The following is a 22,314-nucleotide window of genomic DNA, read 5'->3' as shown; positions in this document are numbered from 1 at the left end:
ACCGGAATATCTGCTGCCACCTCCTCCTCCTCCAACAGCACTGCCGAATTTGCCGCCCAATGCTGCAGCTGAGGTAAAGCCGGCAAAGGTCCCACTGGCGCCCCCGCCTGTGGCATCGGCATCTCCCCCTTCGCTCAGAGCACCTGAGCTGGGCTCCACGTTACCCCTGCCCCCTCCTCCTCCACCGTGCTTTTGAGGAGCCATGAGTCAGTAGGAGGGAGCGGGAGAAGAAAAAAGGCCGCAGCGCTGGGCAGCAAATGTGGTGGTGCTGTTGGAGGAGGAGGAGGAGGAGGCAACAGCAGTTATTCTGGTGGTGGCGGGGGCTCATCGGCATCTTCAGTGGCAGCTCTCCCCCCCCGTGAATAAAGCAAAGCGGAGCAGATCCATGCAGATGACATCATCGCAACATGACTGGAGGAGGAATTCTGGGAATTGAAGTCCACAAATCTTAAAGCTGTGCTGGGCTTTGCCTGGGCTTGCCTCACTGGCCATGAAGCTCACTGCACATCACTGTCTAGAAGGGTACAGGAGTTGCTGAGTTAAAGTCCTGACCACTAGAAGCCCACATTTTCATCATCCAAATAGTCCATTTCCTAAAAAGCAGAAGTGTACAATTCTGAAACTGGAATTAGTAGTTTTAAATGAATACCATCAAACTGTATATTTCTAGCCACACATTTGCATTGTAATGAATGTAATCGTGTATTCATTTGAGTTCAGTATTGGTATTTCAGAATTTCCCTATCTGAAAGTGATAAAATAAATATATTGTGATTTCCAACTAACTTATACAAGTGATCATGAAAGAACTGCCCACAAAAAATTCTTCAATAACATTGTTTCACCAGCTAATCTCCAGAAAATAAAGTTGGTTATAGGAATTGTTAAAACATAACTACTATCTTAGCATTCCTAAAGAAACAATGAATTTTCATAATATCTTATTGCAGATCATTCTGAGGTTTGTTTAAATATTCTGGGGCAAACAGGCACATTTACACTTTAAGCATTAGGTCTGTCGCTATATACAGTAGATTTTTTTTTTCTTTTTTCATTCACATTAGCTTTTCATGGAGCAAAACGTCACTATAGTCAAATCATAAAATGTCCTATTAGTACACGTACTTTAACCTGGTGATTAACCCACCTTGGTGTGAAGCATTCTTTGTCCGAGTACTATGGCCTTCAACAGGCAAATGGAAAGGGTTGTGATTTCAGCAGTTCCCTGTTCTTTGACAATCTTTATAATTATGATTGTCTGCCTCTTGTAAGGCACTAAAGATCGGCATCCCTGCTGGCCTTCCTAAGTTACTAAATATTTGGTTCTGGGCCTGTGTCAGTGGACTCCAGGGATGTGAAAAGACCCATTTCTTGGCTGTATTAGCACTGTTGATTGGGGTATTTTTCTCGGCAACTATGCATTTTGCTTTTTGCATTTATGATGTAATTGTTTTTGTTTTTATTTGGTATTTTTTCTGGTCAGTCACTTGTTGATTTGGGCTGCTTTATAAATGGTGTGTGTGTGTGTGTGTGTGTGTGTGTGTGTGTGAGAGAGAGCGAGAGAGAGAGAGAGAGAGACAGAGAGAGAGAGAGAGAGAGAGAGAGAGAGAGAGAGAGAGAGAGAGAGAGAGGTTAGAATGGAGTATTGCAGGCTAACTCACTGCTCACTACCAGCAGTTTGATCCTGACTGGCTCAAGGTTTACTCAGCCTTCCATCCTTCCGAGGTCAGTAAAATGAGAACCCAGATTGTTGGGGACAATATGTTGACTCTGTAAACTGCTCAGACAGGGCTGCAAAGCACTGTGAAGCGGTATACAAGTCTAAGTGCTGTTGCTATATGTGTATGTGTGTTAGTAATACAATGTTGTTTATAGATAAAGTGGCATTAATTTAAAGCAGTCAGCAGTAAAAGTCATGCCTGCTGCAGTGGAAGAAAGAACCTACAGGCATCAAGGGCTTGGAGAATGTATCGTGGGTATCCAACATAATGCAACCCTTTGTGGTTAGCACAGATTCTTATTGGTGAAACGGATTACCTGAATGCCATTCTCTGTAGGCTTCCCAGAGTCATGTGTTTGAGACAGACATCCCTATAAATACAATGCACAGATAAATAATTAAATATACCTAAGAAATCCTTCATTCAATCTACTTCCAGATGATTGAAAAACAGGCAGAGCCAGGGGGCAGAGTAAAGCAAGTCATTAGTCCAGAATCATTACACTCCTACAAACATTTTAAGTCCAACCCCACTTAAATTCCATTGATTCTTATCTAGTGCCAACTTAGTCTCAAACATTAATTAACTAGATTCTTATGTTTCAGTTTGAGTAATAAATCCAACTGTAATTTAACATATTGCCCTGACTGTGCCTGATACCAATTCAATCCCAACATACATCATCTTTGTTTCTCCTATTAGGGTTATACTAGGGGCAAAATCATCCCCAAGAACATCCTCAAAGTGCAATATAGCTGACTCAATCTGGATGAATAGGAATGATAAATGCAGAGGTAATTGAAATAAAGATCTATGAAAATACATGGGATGAGTTACGGTCCAAATACCTTTGTGTATTGTCTCTAACAGAAAATGTAAATCCTCCTTCGCTCTCATAAAATAAAAGCAAATCCTACGTATAAGCAGAATAAATGCCAATGGTTGAATGAAAGTCATGAATAAGCACCAATATTTGAGACAACACTGAATCTGCTTATATCTGAAATTAAATAGCAGCTTGCAAACTCCTGAATCAATAGCAAGTCTTCTGCGGAACTGACAATTATATTAATGGGTAGTCTTCCTTTTAAGAACATCAGTGAAATCATCAGCTTGATAGGTGATGACACAAAAAATTCAAACCTCACAACATCATTATTATCTTATTATTTCACCCACAAGAAGTACAAAATATGTAAGGAGTAAACAAAGGAGCTGTTCTGAATTATCAACTTTTTATTTTATAACAGTTTGCTGTTACTCTGAAGTCCAGATGGCTGTTTATATTTTCTGAACCTGCAGTTCTGAATTCAGTACAAAATCTGCATTGATGAGAATGGACATAGAGTAGCTTTCTATCAGGGAATCAATAAAATTTAATTAAAAGTTCCATTGACATCACGGAGTGATTAAAACCTTGGAATCTATGAAGTCATTTGGAGTATTTCAGTGACAGGGTGGGTTACAACTAGCGTCTACTTGGAGATCAAAATCTATCCATCTACCAGTCAGAAATACCTTATTCTTTTTAGAGACTCGTTAAGAGACAGAGATAAAGAGATAGAGAAAAAAAAATATTTTCATAACAGCATCGGTGAAAGCAATGAACATTGATTCAGAATGTTGTAAACATGCCCTTGCATTAGGCTAGTGCACACATTTTAAAAGCGCAGACTTTAACATAAGAAGTGTTTTCAGTTCTGAATTGTTTGTTATGTCTGCTCAGCTAGATCTGAAAGCAACTGCAATAATCTTGTACCTTACATGAATGGATTAAGTATAAAAATTGACTGTGATTGCTTCTTTAAGGCCATTTCATATTCCTTTTTTAGAACTTTAACAATTCCACACTGCAGCATATGCTGCTTCACAGAGAAGAGGGGATTGATTTATTCTCCAAAGCATCAGAGGGCAGGACAAGAAATAATGGATGGATGCTTGTCAAAGAGATATCCAACATAAAAGTAAGGAGAAATTTTCTGACGGAATTAATCGATGGAATAGCTTGCCTAGGATGGCATAAGGTCTTCTGCCTTAAGCTGAGGGTTGGACTAGAAGACCTGTGAGCTCCCTTCCAGCCCTATGATTCTATATTTTATAGTGTGTTTTTTCCAACTTTTCTCCCCTGTATCTTACACAAACTTAAAAAAAATGCAGCCCAAATTGCAGTGGGCTGGCAACAGAGCCAAATTGATGCTCAGTCCAGACCAGGGGTGGGCTGCTGGGGAGGTTTGCAGGGGTTCCGAAGAACCTCTAGCTAAGATTCTGTGCCCACTCCTGGCAGGCCCCGCCCACCTGCACCTCCCCTCCCAGGAGTCCTCACGCAGCTCATTTTAGATGCAGGTAAGTGCAGGGCATGGGTGGAGGCTCACGGAGGGTGAACAACAGGCCTGTTTCTGGACTCCAGAGGGCCTCAGGAGCCTGGGGAGGCCATTTTCACCCTCCCAAAGGCTCGAAAAAAGCTTCTGGAGCCTAGGGAGGGCAAAAACACTCCTCCCCCAACTGTGGTGCAGGAGGCAGACTAGACCACACCCACCATGGCCATGCCCACCCAGTAACTGGACAGAGAACTCCTTGCTAAAATTTTTGAAGCCCAACCCTGGTCCAGACTAAGCAACTGGAAGACCTGATTGGTTGCCCATCTCCTTCTTGCCCTTTCCATCCATACACTAATTGCTGGGACCTTTTCTGTACTTTTTCAGATGTCTGCACATATGGATTTTTTTCCACATCTCCTTGGCACATTCTTTCCTATATCCAAAGGTGCTTTTTCAAAAGGTAATCGGACTTCCTTAGTTTTTCCTTGAAGACATTTCAACTCCCATCCAAAAAAGCTTCTTCAATGCAGACTGAATAGTGGGGAATGGAAGGATTTATATTTCTTGCATCATCCTGGTCGTTAGCGCTCTTTCTGAAAGTCATTGAGATCTCTTGGAGGTTTATTTGTGTTCTCAGAGTCAACCTGAATAGTGCAAAAGGGTGTGGAATCTTCTAGGAACTGCTGAAAGGAGTTCCACACCCATTGTCTTTATTCAAGTGCAAGGGAAAACAATGAAAGTCCAGTTGCTTTTTGAAAAAGCACTTTTGGGACAACCACGACCTGGATGACTGAGAATCTCCATAGACATTATTTTCTATACTGTGAAACACTTTTTCTCTTACAGTATCATCATTGCTCTGATGCTGCAATAATCAAAGCCAGGTAAGAACTGTTTGCATCCCCATTTCTGATCCATCCATGGAAATTCCCCAGCAAGAAAGAACTGATAGTTCAACAACTTCATAGAAACAAAGTGGTGACTACGATATATTGCAACCTAAGTGTTTATTTAAAAAGAAGGAAAGAGCAACAGGATGGGAGAGGGTGTGTCAAAGACTGCAGCCAATCAAAGTTGAGGCTGCTTCTAGTATGAAGTACATTGCTAGAGGGAACTTACTCTGAACAACTTGAGGCAATGGGGAATGTATTTATTGGTTAATTTGATCAGTTTTGGATTTCTGCCCATCTTGCGATTGTGACATCAAGTAGTAATTTGGAATCAAAGCTGGATTCATTGCACGTACAGGTGCATTTGTACTTATTTGAGTAAGAGCCGAGGTGGTGCGGTGGTTAGAGTGCAGTACTGCAGGCTACTTCAGCTGACTGCTAGCTGCAGTTTGGCAGTTCAAATCTCACTGGGTTCAAGGTTGACTCAGCCTTCCATCCTTCCAAGGGGGGTAAAATGAGACCCAGATTGTGGGGAGCAATATGTTGACTCTGTAAACTGCTTAGAGAGGGCTGTAAAACCACTGTGAAGCTGTATATAAATCTAAGTGCTATTGCTTTTGGGAAAGGGAGGGGTGACATCAGCCATCCTTGCATTCAGGAAGTGATGAGGGGCCTGCATTGGTGCAGACACAAACTTGAGTACTTGAGGACCTCCAAAAATATTTGCACTTTTTAGTCTAAAGGGATTACAAAATATTTCCTTTCTCATTATCTTTTCTTACTATCTGTAATTTCAGAATAAAAGATTTGGAAGGGATCTTGGAGATCTTATAATCCAACCCCCACCTCTTCTCAGGCAGGACATCCTATACCATTGCAGACAAATGGTTGTCCAAACTCTTCTTTAAAACTTCCAAAATCATGACAAATTTCCGTAATCATTTGGTGGCATTTTTTTTTGGATTTTGAGCGGTTATCTTTTTTCATATTCATGCTGCACGTTAATATTTTTCACCCCACTTGTATGCTATGCTAAGGTTGGACGATAAAAATAAAATGGAAGATTTCAACCATACTTACTTCAAAACTCTCTGTATGTAAGTCTGAAGGGGTGAATGAAGTGAGCTGCAACATCGTTTTGAAGGGTGGTATACAAAATGTTTAAATAAGTAAATAAATAAAAAGGTCAACCCTTTCCACAAGGTAAGAGAAGGGGAGGAAAAAACAAACAATTTCTCAGTTATAGAAAAACTCTAGGTGCAGTTGGCTAGAATTTTGTCCTAAAATGTTTTTACTTGGAAATCCTCAGCCATGTTGAAGCTTGATTGCTGCTATAGGAATCAGGGTCAATTAACAAATGGTTCTGGCAATATGTGTTCGTTAGCTAAAATGATTCCTTTGTGATGTCCTAACAAGTGGTTAGCATATGTTTCAAAAGCCCATAATCCTCTGTTTAAACAACACTTTGTAATGAGATAGTCGCAGCCATTACAAAGCACCAAGTAAATGTGGTTTGAAGATTCCATCGTTCTATGTTTACTCTCTTAGCTGGCTTTAAGAATATCATGAAAAGCTCAAAAGAACAACCAGACTGCTAACATTTGGACATAGTTTCATCCAGAACTTAAAGCCATGCCTTTGAAGCTATATAACCACATCTGTTTCAAAGAGAAGCACCAACATCATTGAAATCTACAGTCAAAAAACACATTCTGGAGAATGGAAACGTCTTTCATTTTCCAATGTGTTCATGAAGTCACCAGAAATTGAGTTTGCCTTGAAGGAGATAAAGACTCCATAAAGCTAAGATGAAATGCAGAGTCTTTTACACACATTATCGACTCAAAAATAAATTCCACTGAACTTAATATAGCTTATTTCCAGGAAACAAAATTACAATGCCCATCCTATATCCACTCTCCTGAACCCAGATACCCTTTTTAATTGACAGGTATAGGACTGAGTTATTAATAAATTATTTTCCAGGAGATTCCCACAGCTAATTATCTATCTATGAAGATGGTCAGAGAAATACTATTTCCATAACCTGGATCCCATCTGATTCCCGGAATTGCATTGTCTCAAAGTAATGTTGGTACTCAAAATTAATACAAACATCTTAATTTAATCTCTATGGATCTGCATATCACTTTTTTCTGATAAGGATACTGAATTTGTTACAGTACTTGCATGGCAATAATTTTTTTCAAGATACCCATTAAACATTAATGGCAGTTATTCAACAATAGTAATATTTAACAGCAGCCATTAGTGGTTTTTTTTAATTAAATAAAAGCTCCAAAAAGAACTATACCCCTTGACCTTCTTATAATGATAATGCCTATTCATAATCAAATGGACTAGCTTAACCCTCTGAAAATGAAGTGTACAGAATTTTGCCAGCTTGCTAAGTAGATTAGAATTCAGAAGCATTTGATTACATGATGGCATATGCAAAGTTTTTCAGAATTGATCCATCTCTCTCTAGAATGGATGGTTAAAATATAAGAGCTAAAGTCTAGGCAGATTTTGTGTATCTCGGGTTGAAAGAACCAGAGAGTCACATGCCAAACAATTGGGGAGCAATTTGGAGATAAAGACTTCCTGAATGGAACAAAACAAAACAAAATGAAATAATTATTTTAAAAACCATTTATATTTTTTGTTTGACTTCTCCATCTTAGGAAGCTAAAGGCCTTTAAAGACTGGAACACATTTACCTTCCTTACTTCTCTCCAATTCTTTCTGAGGAAAGCAAAAACACAGGATTATAAATCTATGAATTTGATAAAAGAGAAACAGTGACAGAGAAAGAGAGCACTAACAAGGGAGAAGGAAGTATTTCAAGCTGCCCCTTACTAGAAAATAATTATTTCCTGCCACAGAATGTCAGATTTGTAGCTTCCCCTTATTTCTGGGGCCCCAATTCTGTTCATGTTAACAGAACGATAGTGGTGGCGATGGGAGGTTCCACCCACCTGCCTGGTTGTTATCACATCCTGTTTTTGACACTCTGTGCATGTGTGGAAGATCCTGTGCATGCGCCGAGGTGCCACGTGCTCTCACACTTGCTAATCGGTAGCGAAGGTAAGTTGATTTAACCCCTGGTATATGCCCATAGTAATGTCATTCTTTTTTCTTTTTATATTGACCCATATGGATTCTAGGAGGTTTTCATCCTTGGTTTTGTGCATTTCTGTAGAGGTCTTTTATATATAATGCAACTCCACCTCCTTTTTTGTTAAGTATATGTGGGAATTTGGAGAATTCTGAATTCTAGGAATTATGCCCTAAGAAAAATATGGGGATAAGTCTAGCTCAGGCCTGTCAAACTCATGGCCCTCAGGCTGGATGCATCACAACCACGCCAAGTTTAGCAAAGGGGGGGGAGTCACAATAAATCACATGATGCTGCAGTGATGCCGCAGGTTTAACACCCCTGGTCCACGTAGTATTGAAGTACAACCCCCTTCAAGCCTAATCTGAATAGAAGACCAGTCTGAGAGTTCCTTAACTTATATGACTTGTCTTCTTTTCTCCATGAGAGAAAATGTCCCTCTTCTTCTTGTGTATTAGGAAGGCAGAAGAAGATGGCAAAGAGCTTAGATTAGGACACCCAATTTTGCAAGGCCCATGATTTATATTTCTCCTTCTTAAGTGTCATGGAGAAGTAACACATGAAGCCAAAAGATTAATCCCACATTTTCCAGGTGATGTTCAGTTTCATTTCCCTTTGTTTATGAAGGTTTAGGTCAGATCACTTCATTCCCACTCATGTACATTTTATATTGCTGAACCTTCAAAAGGCATTTAATTAATGCTGCTGAATGACTGCATGCAAATGTTAAGCAAATTAACACAAATACCCTAAAATACATTTTAGTGGGGTTTTTAAGTATCAGCATGACAGCTCTGCACATAGTAGACAACACCAGAAAATAAGCAAGGCGGGACTCCTGCTTTCTCCCTATTTGTATACCATCCTAAATCCATCAGAAATTAAATGTGACTGGCAGTTATTCAAACAGTTTCCCATTTATTCCCCCAAAATGGCAATTTGCATTTTAGTTCAATCCCATTAGCCAAATAATATCTGATCAAGACGGCATGAGTATGCAGCATGCACATATTGCCCCTGGAACATCTGTAGGGAAATCAGGGCATCTTGCAGGAGAAGGCAAGGTATGCAAAGGATACAACCTGTTATAACATAAATCACTTGACTTGAGTCTCATGTCAAAAGGCAAATAGAAGAAGACAGGGTTTCTGGTGTGACATCACAACCCAATCGTTTCATTTTGACATCATTGCAGCTTCTACTAGATTCCCATGGTGGAATCAGTATTTGCATAATTAATTGGACTGGCAGAAAGATCACTCCAGCTGGCCATAATACAATCAGTTTAAATGGGGTTTTGTAGCTAGTGACAAAAAATATTCCCATATGGTAGATAGTGTTACAGTGTTGGGTTGTTTGATGTTAATCATCCTAATGATAGAACTTGGTGTTTGATTCTTGGGAGTCTCCTTGTCTCTGGGCCTGGCCTTCACATGTAGGAGAACTTCAAATTGCCTTCCTCAAATCATTCAAATACTATATGTAGTATTAGAATAGATATTGCAAAAGGTATCATAATGCCATGGAAACAAGCAGCATGGGAAATGACCATTTTAACACTTAAACTCTCCTTCATTTGATGCACAATGAAATCTATAGAAATCAATTCCCTAACTCTGAAATCTATTCTCCATTGGTGCTCTATTAGCATAGACAGATGGAGAAGGGTAATTTATGTACCAATTAAGGCTAGGAAGGGTCCACCCTTGATCTGCAAATGTGGAATGAACTCCATTATATGAGGCAATTGGTCTAACTTTTAAGGACTTCATTTTTGTCCATTATCTCATCCTCCCTCCCTCCCTTCCACCACCCCCCTCTCTCACACACAAATGTCTTATTTTCAAGAATATCCTTTCTCAACTAGAACATGCTAATAGGGAATTTTGGGACTTGCATTCCCAGCACATCTGGCAGAAACATTGAGGGGAAGACTGTTTAAATAATTCCCATAAGATGCTAAAAATAATAGTCTGTATTATTTAGTACGGAGGCACTTAAACTAAGTACCTCTTTCTTATCAATGCTCAAACAACCACATTATGATTATTAGGGTTGGTCCACAATCAGCCAGATATTTAGATTTGGCATTTTAATTAACCTGTTGAGTCCTTCCCAAGAATTTCTCCCAGTATTGTATTAACTTGTATTAACCTCTCCCAGACTATCAACATTGACCAGTAATTGTTTTTTTGCCATTGTGCCATTGATCTTTCCACAAATCTTCTGATGTTTCAACTGACTTGAATGCCTTCTTGCAATCAATTAATGCTATGCTGAAGTTGATTTTCCTTCTCTTTCAGTTTTCCAATATCATCTTGAAAAATGGGAGTTGATTGTTTGTTCCTCTGCTTAGTCCTTTGTCTATGAAGATTCTCAGTTATCCAGGTCATAGTTGTCCCAAAGATACTTTTTCCCCAAGAGGCAATTGGACTTTTTTTTTTCTTTGAAGACATTTCGCTTTTCATCCAAGAAACATCTTCAGCTTCCTCAGAGATTGCCTCTTGGGAAAAAAAACACACCTTTGGGACAAATTATTCCTTTGTTGGGGAAAGATGGGGACTAAAAATATTCAGGGCTTGAATCCAGTCATTCAGCTTTTCCTTTTGGTGACTTAGTGTAAATAACTCATGTGAGCACCTGAACTTTTTTTGCAATAAAAAAATTGTGTTAGTAAAGAATGGTGTCACTATTTTCTAGACTTTTCCTTCTGTTTCCTTCTGAATTTCATAAACTAAAGTTATCCTGCTATACACTCATTAATATGCTTTCAGCTTTGACAAGAATATGTGTCAGACTGAAGATGAATTCCTAAAAAAAATATTATATGATTCAAATAATACTTCAATTGTCTCATTATCAAAAGCTACAGATGACCAACCAGTTCCAGTTATACCATAATCATTCATTCATAAATATTGCCTGATTACCATGGTAGTTATTACACATGACCTTTGCAAACGTACAATGTGATTTTCTTCTTTTTTCTCACAGGGTCAATCTTTTGTTATGCGTGCATCTTGGTGCACATGCACGTACCATAACTATTGTAGAAAAATAGGTTAGCTGAAAAAGAGATCAAATGTCTCCATTTCAGATTGTTTTGAACTAGAAAGATCTTTACTGGTAGCCTGATTCTGTGAAGTTCAGATTTGCCCCAACATCAATGACAATTTATTGGGTCAAGGATTCATACATTGTAAAGCCTAGCCATTAATCAAGGTCAAGAAGAAAAGGCTATCAGGATATTTCTGAGAAAAAATTGACAAAAAACCCTAGATGTAATTTCATTGTGGTGTATATAATAACAGCAATTGTAATAATTCAAGTGCAATTGATTATTTTCTTTTAACAACCATGTAATCCTTTGTATCAGAGTGGATTGGAGCAACTGAATGGAGCTTGAACATTTACTGGCCAGATGCCCTTCCTGACACCTACACGGGGTTCGCATCAGATAATTACTCATTGTGCCCAGAGAGAAAAAACCTCTCACAACCTATTATTGAACTCATGGCCTCATGATTGTGAGGCGAGAGCTCCTCCTGTAGACCACCATGTTGCTCTCAAGTGCAATTGAATAATTTGATTAATTTTGTTCCTAGCTCAATTTTAGTTCCTGTGAGTAATAGGGACAAGTTGAGATACCATTTCATGTGTCACATGAAAAAAAAAAAGGATAATGTCCAAATATAGAATCATGACACTTTTAAACAAAGGGTGGCATATGCAAGGTAAACTCAGCTCATACTTGATCATGCTAAATATATCGGCAAATACGTTTTAACGACATTTTATTTCTGTTCCTGCTTATTTTACTTGTAATACATTCAGATGTATAAGGGATGTTGGTTTCAATTGGGCTTCATCACGGTTTTGTTCTACCATTGATAAATTACTATATCAGCAGGAACCCATCAGGTAATCTTTAGATGAATATCTGAAAAGGAGTTACAAGTAAGAGTCAGATTGTTTTCCCCATCTCTGTGAACAATGATCTGTTCTGGTAATGGCTTCCTTGCTAGCCTTAGTCAGAAACAGTCTATTTTCACTATTCATATTCTTGAAAATGATGCATAGGTTCCAAAGTTTGGTGACTGTTTCTCACAAAGCATTTAAATAATTATTGATAGAAACCAGGAAGTATGAAATATGCTATCAAAAATCATTGCAAGGCACATCATTTGTTGCTTTGCTTTATTGTTCGCATATTGGGAACTGAAAGATCCAGGTAATCAACAGTTCTCAGATTTTAAGTCAAATTGAGTAACTGAATGACCAAAGGATGTGTCTATGGATATTCTCAGCCATCCAGTTCAGAGGTGGGTTGTTCCCAGTTCAGCCCGGATCGGACAAATCGGTAGTGGTGGTGGCGGAAGGCTCCACCCACCTGCCTAGATGCTTCTGAGCAGAAGCATCGTACACGCGGGACAGCACATGCACGAGTGAACTTGTAGTAAAAAAAATGGAAACCCACCTCTGATCCAGGTCATGGTTGTCCCAAAGATGGTTTTACAAGAGGCAACTGGACTTTTCGGTCCTTCTTTGAAGATGCTTCGCTTTTCATCCAAGAAGCTTCTTCAGCTCTGACTAGATGGTGTGGAATGGAAGGATTTATATTCCTTGCATATATCTATATCTATATCTATATCTATATCTATATCTATATCTATATCCATATCCATATCCATATCCATATCCATATCCATATCCACATCCACATCCACATCCACATCCACATACACATACACATACACATACACTTACACTTCATACACATACACTTACACACACACACACACACACACATATGTTTGTTGTATTTTTTGTGCTGATAAATAAATAAAGGGAGATTAGTATAGATCTATTTCAAGCTATTTAGCTCTCATCAGCTAGCCATACCCTTACTGGGAATTGAACCAGTAAGCTCTCATCAGCTAGCCATAAGGGTATGGCTAGCTGATGAGAGCTAAATAGCTTGAAATAGATCTATACTAGTCTCCCTTTATTTATTTATCAGCACAAAAAATACAACAAATGTAACAAAAAGGCAACAGTAAAAATATTGGGTTTCTGTGTGGATGGTTTCTTGTGGCGAGCCGAAGGACAGAGAATGGAAGTAGTGATCTTCCTCCCATATTTGGGCATACCGGGGGTTGTGTGTGTGTGTGTGTGTGTGTGTGTGTGTGTGTGTGTGTGTGTGTGTATATATATATATATATATATATATATATATATATATATATATATATATATATAGTGTGTGTGTGTGTGTGTGTGTGTGTGTGATATTCTGACTTTCTTTGTCTGTATATATTCTATGAGCTTTCTTAGCAACTTACCAAGAACCAATAGTTTTGTTACCTAATCAATGTATTCATATGTGTGATCTGTGTGCATTAGAGTTTAATCGGGGTGGGTACAAATGAGTTGCCATAGTTTGTGTGTATAGTCCTGTTCTACCATTGTGTCTCTATTTGTTTGCAGAGTGGATTTCATAGATTGTGCTTCATTTAAACAGACAAGCAGGAAATTAGCAGAGTGTGTTCATGATTCCAAACTACTAGTCACAAGACAATGAAGAACACTCCTTCATCTCAGATTCAACCATATTTTCAACTAGAAACTATGATCATTGTAGACCACGCTGAATCCAAAAATGCTAGGGGAATTCCTCATACACATCAGCCATCAATAGACATATAAAGATAAACCAACATTTGCACACCATTCAAAAGAGACAATAAAAAGCGAAGAAGAAAATTAAAAGGCAGAATGCATCTTCTTCAGAAGCCAACATTGAGATAAGAAGGGATTAACATCAGACAAGTAATCAAACAGAAAACAAAATCCTAATAAAGAAACTACTACAGAGATAAACCAATGAAGCAGACAACTACCAAGCAGAAAACAATAGTCTAATCAAGGGACTACCAAGGAGAAAAACCACACCCTAGCAACACTGGCAGGGCAAGCTATTGTACATAAACAGGGAGCAACTACAACATTCACTAGCATTAAAAGTCAGGTAATGAAATGTCTGTGAGCAAATAACCAAGCTCAGGAAGCACCAAGGACTCCATAATATCAGGAGTCACTGACCAACTTTTTCTATTGCAAAATGCACTGGTAATTTTTTTTTTTCTGAAATGTTTTTCTCTGTAGCTCTCAGCTGGATATGGCTGAGACTTAAACTTAATCTTTATTTGGTTAGCTTCTCTTGTCACACCAAATTTGGTCCCATTCTGTTTTGTTTACAGAGAATTATCTTGTTGATCGTCAAGAATCTCAAATTCCTTTGCATAATTTCTTTCCAACATGGCATTGGTTTGTAAAGAATAATGAGGGGGCAAAAGAAAATGTACTAGCAGATGTTGAACTCTTGTGTCTGAATCAGTAGGAGAGATGGAGAATGGGGAAAGGAACACGGAACTGCCAAAATAACTTATGGGCTTGGTAGACTGGGGAGCAAGGCTGGTAAATGAATTCCAGGTTGATAGGGTAGCTATTAAATATTTTTCTATGCTTGAACAGAAGTCCTTTGTCACTAATTACTAAACAATGTTAAACAGGATTGGGATGTATTTAAACTCTACTGTTTGCCATTAAAAGGGAGAGGTTTTTTTTTCTTCCTGTCCTCCTCCTTCTCTTCTTTTTCCAAGCATATTAGTTCAATACCTTTCAAGAGATAGCAGAATTGGCTCAATGGATTAATCACTGTCCTTGTGAAGTAAGAAAAGAGTGATTCATTTCAGGGGAAAGAGAACATGGAGCATGTGGCCATCAACTTGCTTTGAAAGATAGAAAGCAAAAAGAAGACAAGCAAAAAGCATGCAAAGATGATGATGATGATGATGATGATGATGATGATGATGATGATGATGATTAAATCAAATTTCTATACAACTCATTACTTTAATTAATTTACAAATAAAACAATAAAATCATGTAAAAGTCATAGTTTAAAGATAAAGTAAGATTTCAAATAGAGTAAAAAAGAAAGAATTAAAAACATTAAAAAGGCAGAGTGAGTGGCAGAGAAATTTTGACCAGCAAGTCAGGGGCTAAATGACATGAATGCACCAGGGAGAGCAAAGGTCAGAAGAGGGCTTTGGTCTTGCAAATCTTCATAATCCTTGATATGCCTCAGCAGACATTCAGAGATGCTTTGCAGGACACCTGCCAGTATTAGTCAGTCATTATTCCTTTTGCAGAAATGCGTCACTTCCTTCCGTTAAAGAAATGGGGCAGAATTTGTAAGCAACACCTCGAGCCACTTTTCCCATGGCTTTCTTTGAACTCCAGGGAGCTAAAGGCAATTTAAGGAAATATTAATCCTTTGCTGCCCTCAATTCCTGCACACACCTGCTGAGTATATGTACACATGGCTGAGTGCCGACTAGCAAAAGGAATTACTGACTGTGGGGGGTAAGAGCATTATGAGAGAAGAATGATGTGCATAAAGTCCACATCGCAACTCAATCTGGATAATTGAAGTGCATCCAAATGAACCCCTTCCTTTTATATTTTATTAACATTTTTTTTTGTTTTAAGTGTCACTCGAATCATGATTAAAACTAGACAAATGCAAAGATTTTACACAAAGAGAGGGGAGAGAGGGAGAGAGAGAGAGAGAGAGAGATCACTACAAATTGTAGTGCAGAAAAACTGACAATGTTTTGAAAGTGTGGATGATTGTGGCACAACTCACAAAAGGACTATATGTTCTGAGATCCACTAAGCCTATCTAATTGTGTCAGATTTTATCTCTTATTATCAAACCGTGAATAGTTTCTGGACTGGTCATTAAACATTAATACAATAGGATTGTCCAGCATTTGAAAAGGAATGAGTTGATGAAGTATTTGGCTTTAGCAATACTGAAAGAAGTTGACATTTCTCTGAAGACTTAGATGCCTTACCTTTTAATGAAGAAAAGCTGCTATTCATCACAAAAAGGAAATGAGTTTAATACGTTCCTTTTCATTGCTTTGGAAACATGAATGAAAAAGAGTCCAAGCATGAGGATATTCAAGTCCCATCTCTAATACTGGAGAGCCAATATTACTGGTGTCTAGTGTAGATAGGAGAAATCCATAAGAGTTACATTCTGAAATACAAATCGTTGCTAACTCTGGGTACCAAAGAGAAAAACTTTTAGTTCCTCTCCTCCTCCAACATTAAATGTGACATTGAAATGATCGCTTATCTGTGACCAGTGAAATACCTTCCCCATAACAAATTGAAAAGGATTTTAATCTGCAATTAAAGTTTTAGTTCACTAATCTACTTAAATCAAATTACGTAAAACTCAAAGTTCTCAGGTTTTTTTTTTAAATCTTGCATGCTCCTGGAAAAAAAAGGCCATGTTTATTACAGTTTTCTAGCTGCAGGACAGAAAGCAAGAGATACTGTGCATGTACACATATATACTTGCAAAAATGTCTGTGTGACACAGGTATGTACACACAAACACACACACAATCCTAGGCATTCTATAGCTAAAACTGTACATAATTGAGCATTTCAGTCCAATATGATTATAAAAACTGACAGAGATTAGCTCTGTTCAAAAATTCCGTACTGCGGGTCATAGCCATATGGGGGATTGTTTGGGCCCTTTGAAATGTATTCTGACACCATCATACATCAGCAGGGGTGAACAGCTGGCTCTAAAGAGCTGGTTCTGTGCTGACCATTTCACACATATGATACTCATGAAGTATGAAACTCTTGAAGAGCCTTTCTTCACACTACAGAAGTTACAGATGTAATAATTTGCCACGTGTCCACCCTCTAATCCAGGGGTAGTCAACCTTTTTATATCTACCGCCCACTTTTGTATCTCTGTTAGTAGTAAAATTTTCTGACCGCCCACCTGTTCCACAGTAATGGTGATTTATAAAGCAGGGCAGTAACTTTACTTTATAAAATTTATAAAGCAGAGTTACAGCAAACCCCTACCACCCACCATGAAAGCTGGAACGCCCACTAGTGGGCAGTAGAGACCAGGTTGACTACCACTGCTCTAATCTATCAAGGTTTCCTATCTCGCCCGAAGGTGTGTTTTTTTTAACTAAGCTGAGGCATTTTTAAGTGTAAGGTTGTAGTAAGGTTGTAGTGTAAGATTGGAGTAATTTGGAGATCCTTTGATCATTTTAGGTGCTCTTCTCTGAACCTTTTCCAAAGTTCAGAGAAGAGCAACTAAAATGATCAAAGGATTGAGGACTAAAAAATATGAAGGATGGCTGCAGGATTTGGGTTTGGCTAGTCTAAAGAAAATAAAAATTAGGGGTTACATGATAGCAGTATTCCAGTATTGGAGGAGTTGCCGCAAAGAAGAGGGGATCAAATTATTCTCCAAAGTATCAGAGTTGTGGCGTGCGTGGAATGGTGGGCCTGGCAGGGGAAGGATACTGTAAAATCTCCATTCCCTCCCCACTCCAGGGGAAGGATACTGCAAAATCCCAATTTCCTCCCGATCAGCTGGGACTCAGGAGGCAAAGAATAGATGGGGGTGGAGCCAGTCAGAGGTGGTATTTACAGGTTCTCCGAACTACTCAAAATTTCCGCTACCGGTTCTCCAGAACTGGTCAGAACCTGCTGAATACCACCTCTGCATCAGAGGGCAGGAGAAGAAGCAATGGTTGGAAACTAATAAAAGAGAGAAGCAACCTTGAATTAAGGAGAAACTTCCTAACAGTGAGGATAATTAACCAATGAAACAGCTTCCTCCAGAAATCGTGGGCGCTCCATCGCTGGATGTTTTTAAGAAGAGTCTAGACAGTCACTTATCTGAAATGGTATAGGTTCTCCTGTTTGAGCAGGGGTTGGACTAGAAGAACTCCAAGGTCTCTTCCAGCTCATTCTATTCTATTCTAATTCTAGAACTGGGTGGCTTTTAAATTTACTAAACATGAGCACAGTAGAAAACTAGCACAAGAACTGCCTATCCAAATGGTATTCTGTTGGAGAGGCACCTTCTATCTTATGCTTTTCAAAATGGGCTAGAGACTATATCCCCTAACAAGAGGTTGTGTGAATTCAAGACCAACATATATGGAAGGAATTATGTGGAGGAAGACTGAGTTAAACTGTTGCATATTCTAGCCCTTCCTACCAGTAGTTGAACAGGGATTATTATTCCCCCACTGCAGAGTTTCTAGTTACACTTAAAGTTGTCTTGTGAGCAACTGGCTCTTTCTATGTCCCTCTTTGACAACTCAGTATCTAACAGGGATGGAGAACCATGGCACATCCTGAAACGTGAAAGTTTTGTCCTTGATGTACAGCATTTCAGTGAACCTAGTTGAGGCCATATTGAGCATCAGCCCATTGCTTGTAGGAGAAACACATCAGAAACTTTGCAGTGCTGTTGTGTTCAGTATGTTTGATGTTTCAGTCATTTCATTGAGGAGATCTGAGGAGAACAAAAGATCCTCTGAATTTCACAGACAAGAATTTCACCTTATCCTGAGGTGGCAGATGTGACAGTGAAAGGATGCCTAATTATCCTCCTTCTCAAGTTGCAGCCTTCAAATGTACATATCCCCAGCTGCCTTCAACAAGGAAGCCTTTGGAGCTTCCACTGTGCAGTCAAAAAAGAAGCGTTTGTCTCTGGAAAATGCTTCCTTTTTTTAATTACCTGCCTTACCTTGATGAGGATGGAAATCTTCCATACCCTAACAACATCTTGGCTTAAAGTTAAAATTCTCTCCTAGAAACATTTTAAAAAATTAGCTACGGACAGTACAAATGGAGATGTAACTTCTCATCCTAAGATTTTTTTTTTAACTTCATATATATATATATATATATATATATATATATATATATATATATATATATATATATATATATATATATATATATATATATATATATATATATATATATATATATATATATATAAATTTATAAAGTAGCCAACTCCTTGAGGATTCTGGTGGCTGACAAATAGAAAAGGAAAAAAATGAAGATACAAATGAAAAAGAATTCTGGCACACTAAACCATTCAGCGAGCAAAACCTACACCAAAACTGGGCCACCCAATCACCCTGCTCATCCCTGAACCTGGGAGAGCAATCAGGGAAACCTTTCCCAAATGTCACAAGGCTGGAAACCACACAAATCTCAAGGGGAGGGGGGTAGAACATCCTTCCAGAGCTAGATGCTGCAACAGAATCTTGCTTAAGATCTATTAAGCATCATTAACTGCTGTTGGAAGGTGGTATTAGGGTATGAGTGATGACAGACTAAGTGAGGCTTAAAATTCCCGTTAACTGCAGGAAATGCTTTGGATATCTTAAAAGTAATTTCAAATGATGACTTAAATTATTGTCCTCCTTCTAAGAGGGGGGGAGGAACTCCATCTTTGCCCTTAGAAATATAAAAGCTGGAAGTTGAACTCACATTTTTACACAGCTTGCTCTACTACTGTGAGCGGGAAGCAACTCCACCCATAGATGTTCATGGAGCTTGAAAGGAGCATCTCAAAACATTAGGTCAGCCTGGTGTCCTCCAGAGATTTTAATGTATGTCTATTTACGGTCTTTGTCCTCTGATGGGTACCAGACTGGGGAAGCTTGTATTAAGTTTGAAATAAGCAAATGAATCAGATAACAACAGACAAATGAATACAGTAGGCTAAGGTCAGAACTCCACAGAAGACATCAATGAGGAGAACTGGGACAGGAATCTGTCATAGAAGATGGGACCAGATACACAAACAAGTTTCCACAAGTTGGAATGAAAACCACAATAGCTTGTATCTGGGGCTGATGAAAACACCATGGTTTTACAAATCTAGCAAACTCTAGATGTAAATCCCTCTCCGTTTTTCTGTGCAGCTAATGAACACATTTCATTGAAAAGAATCCCCTCAGAAGTTTCTCTGACATCTTTGTTTACACCAAATGAGTTAGCAGTGATTGATATAATTCAAATGAACACTAAAGGAATTAATGATTAGGACCATTATTTTAAAGCATCCCCCCCCCCCATAATAAGAAAGCAAGTGAGAAAGAGAGCCAGAGAAATACAAGAAAACAATTAGATGCCTCCAGTGCTTATCTTTTACAGTGTACTTCCTGCAATGATCACAGATGATATTATGCTTATTAATCAATTTGGGATGGGAAAATGTGTGTATAACGAATATGTATTCCTGTAGGAATTAATAAAGACTATCCTTATTTACTGAGTAATGCTCTTTTTTATTTTATTTTTTGTTGTTGCTGCTGCTGCTGCTTTGAAACTGACCTCATTCCACTGGCTAGGAGAAGGCTAAGAGGTCATTTAGTTAAAAATTAAAACAAATAAATTTGCTTGTCTTTCATGCATTCCTGATAGTAACAAGATTTTTATTCCTCCTTTCCTTTCTATGACCTTTTTTTTAAAAAAAAAAAATCTTCATAGGCCTTTTCCTGCTTCTACCTCATAATGGCACAAATTTGCCCTGGCAACATTTTTCTTCTTCTGTTGTATCCCCAAGGTGCTGTTTTCATCTTGTCCCCTGACCCCTTCATTAAGAATAACTGGCTGCAAGTATAGACGATGGGATCAAGTGAACACTTACTGGATATTTTAGGTTGATATGATTAACTTGAAACAATGTTGGAGAAGGCATTTATCAACCAAGACTGTGATTCAAACTACAAATATTTGATCAATTTATTATTTGTCTATGTGTATATATATACATATATATACATACCCCTAAACACAGACCCACTACAATGGTCATCGTTTTCCTATTGACCCTCTTTGAAATGCAGAGAAATTAGAGTTTGATTTACATTTTAACATGGAGTGATCTAATTTACATTTCCTGAATTAATATATGAAAGAGAATACAATTATCTTTGTCTTTTGACATGCTTCTCCTTATAATATATATATTATATTATAAAATATAACAAGGCTTGTACTGTATTTATTTGTTTGTTTATTTTTTTTGTTTCTAAAATGTATTGTCTGCCCAATTTTATTGTCTGTCTTAACATAAGGTAAGACATAAAATACATCTACATTTAAACAAGAGTAAATTAAAATCAAGATTAATACCAAGGACATGGGGGAGGGTGGGGAGAAAATGGGGGTGGGGGAAGAAGTGGGATCTGTTGTTAATCAATCATCTCCACTGTGCTCCCCCCCCCCCCCATTGCAGGGGTGAAATGCTACTCGTACTAAAAACAGTAAAAAAAAAGTTCTGGCAATCACAGGTCGCACAATTGATCTTCGGAACTTTTTTTTTACTTGTTAATCATTTTTTTTACTACAGAAATGCAGAGGTGGGTGGGGTCCATTTTTGCTCCCAGCAGGCTTCCCTGACGCTTGCTAGGCCAAAAATGGGGGTGGGGGTGCTGAGAGAGAGGGGGGAGAGAGGGAGAGGGAGTAGTGACTACAAATCTGGCACTAGAGGCAGCTTCAGAGGATAATCTAGGGCTGGAAAGGACCTGGAGGTCATCTAGTCCAACCCTGCTCTAGGGGGACATTGTTAAAGTGAGTTTCTGTCTTTTAATCCCCCAGTTACATGACTACATAGCCATGCCCACCCAGTCACATGACCCCACTAAGCCATGCCCATTAAGCCATGGCCACAGAACCGGTAGCAGTTCTTCTTTTTTTTTTTTAGATTTCACCACTGCCCCATTGGAACCCCAAGCCAGGTCTTTAGGCTCTTATGAAAAGATGGGAGGGTTGGGGCCAATCTCACATCAGGGGACAAGCTGTTCCAGAGATCAGGTGCAACAGCAGAAAAAGCCCCCTTGGGCTGATGGGACCTGAAGCATGCATTCTCTGCCAGCATGAGTAGGACAGGCCAATCCCAGTAGAGTGAGATTGTTCCTCATGTAGCCTGGACTCATGCCACGAAGGGCTTTAAAGGTGATCACCAACACCTTGAATTGCACCCAGAAGCAGACTGGCCAGCTCATGGAGGAGTGATGTTACAGGAGCCATTTGTGGAGCCCCCCCCCAAACTGCCTGTGCCACCACACTCTGCACCAGTTGCAACCTTCAAATGCTCTTCCAGGATAGCCCCATGTAGAGTGCATTACAACCGCAAGATGACTAGGGACTGAACAACTGGGAGTATATAAGCTATAAAATATAATGCATAGATTAAAGTATTTTAGTACAAACATGCATAATGATTTTCATGCAATATATACAAAAGCACTGATGATTCTTATACAGGCTTTTTAAAAGCACACAAACCAGCCAGAAAGGTGGAGAACATGTTGTTGGAAGAAATGTCCATCTAG

The sequence above is a fragment of the Thamnophis elegans genome, chromosome 2 (assembly GCF_009769535.1).
Source record: "Thamnophis elegans isolate rThaEle1 chromosome 2, rThaEle1.pri, whole genome shotgun sequence".
Classification (NCBI taxonomy): domain Eukaryota; kingdom Metazoa; phylum Chordata; class Lepidosauria; order Squamata; family Colubridae; genus Thamnophis; species Thamnophis elegans.
Note: the sequence above shows the minus strand (reverse complement) of the source record.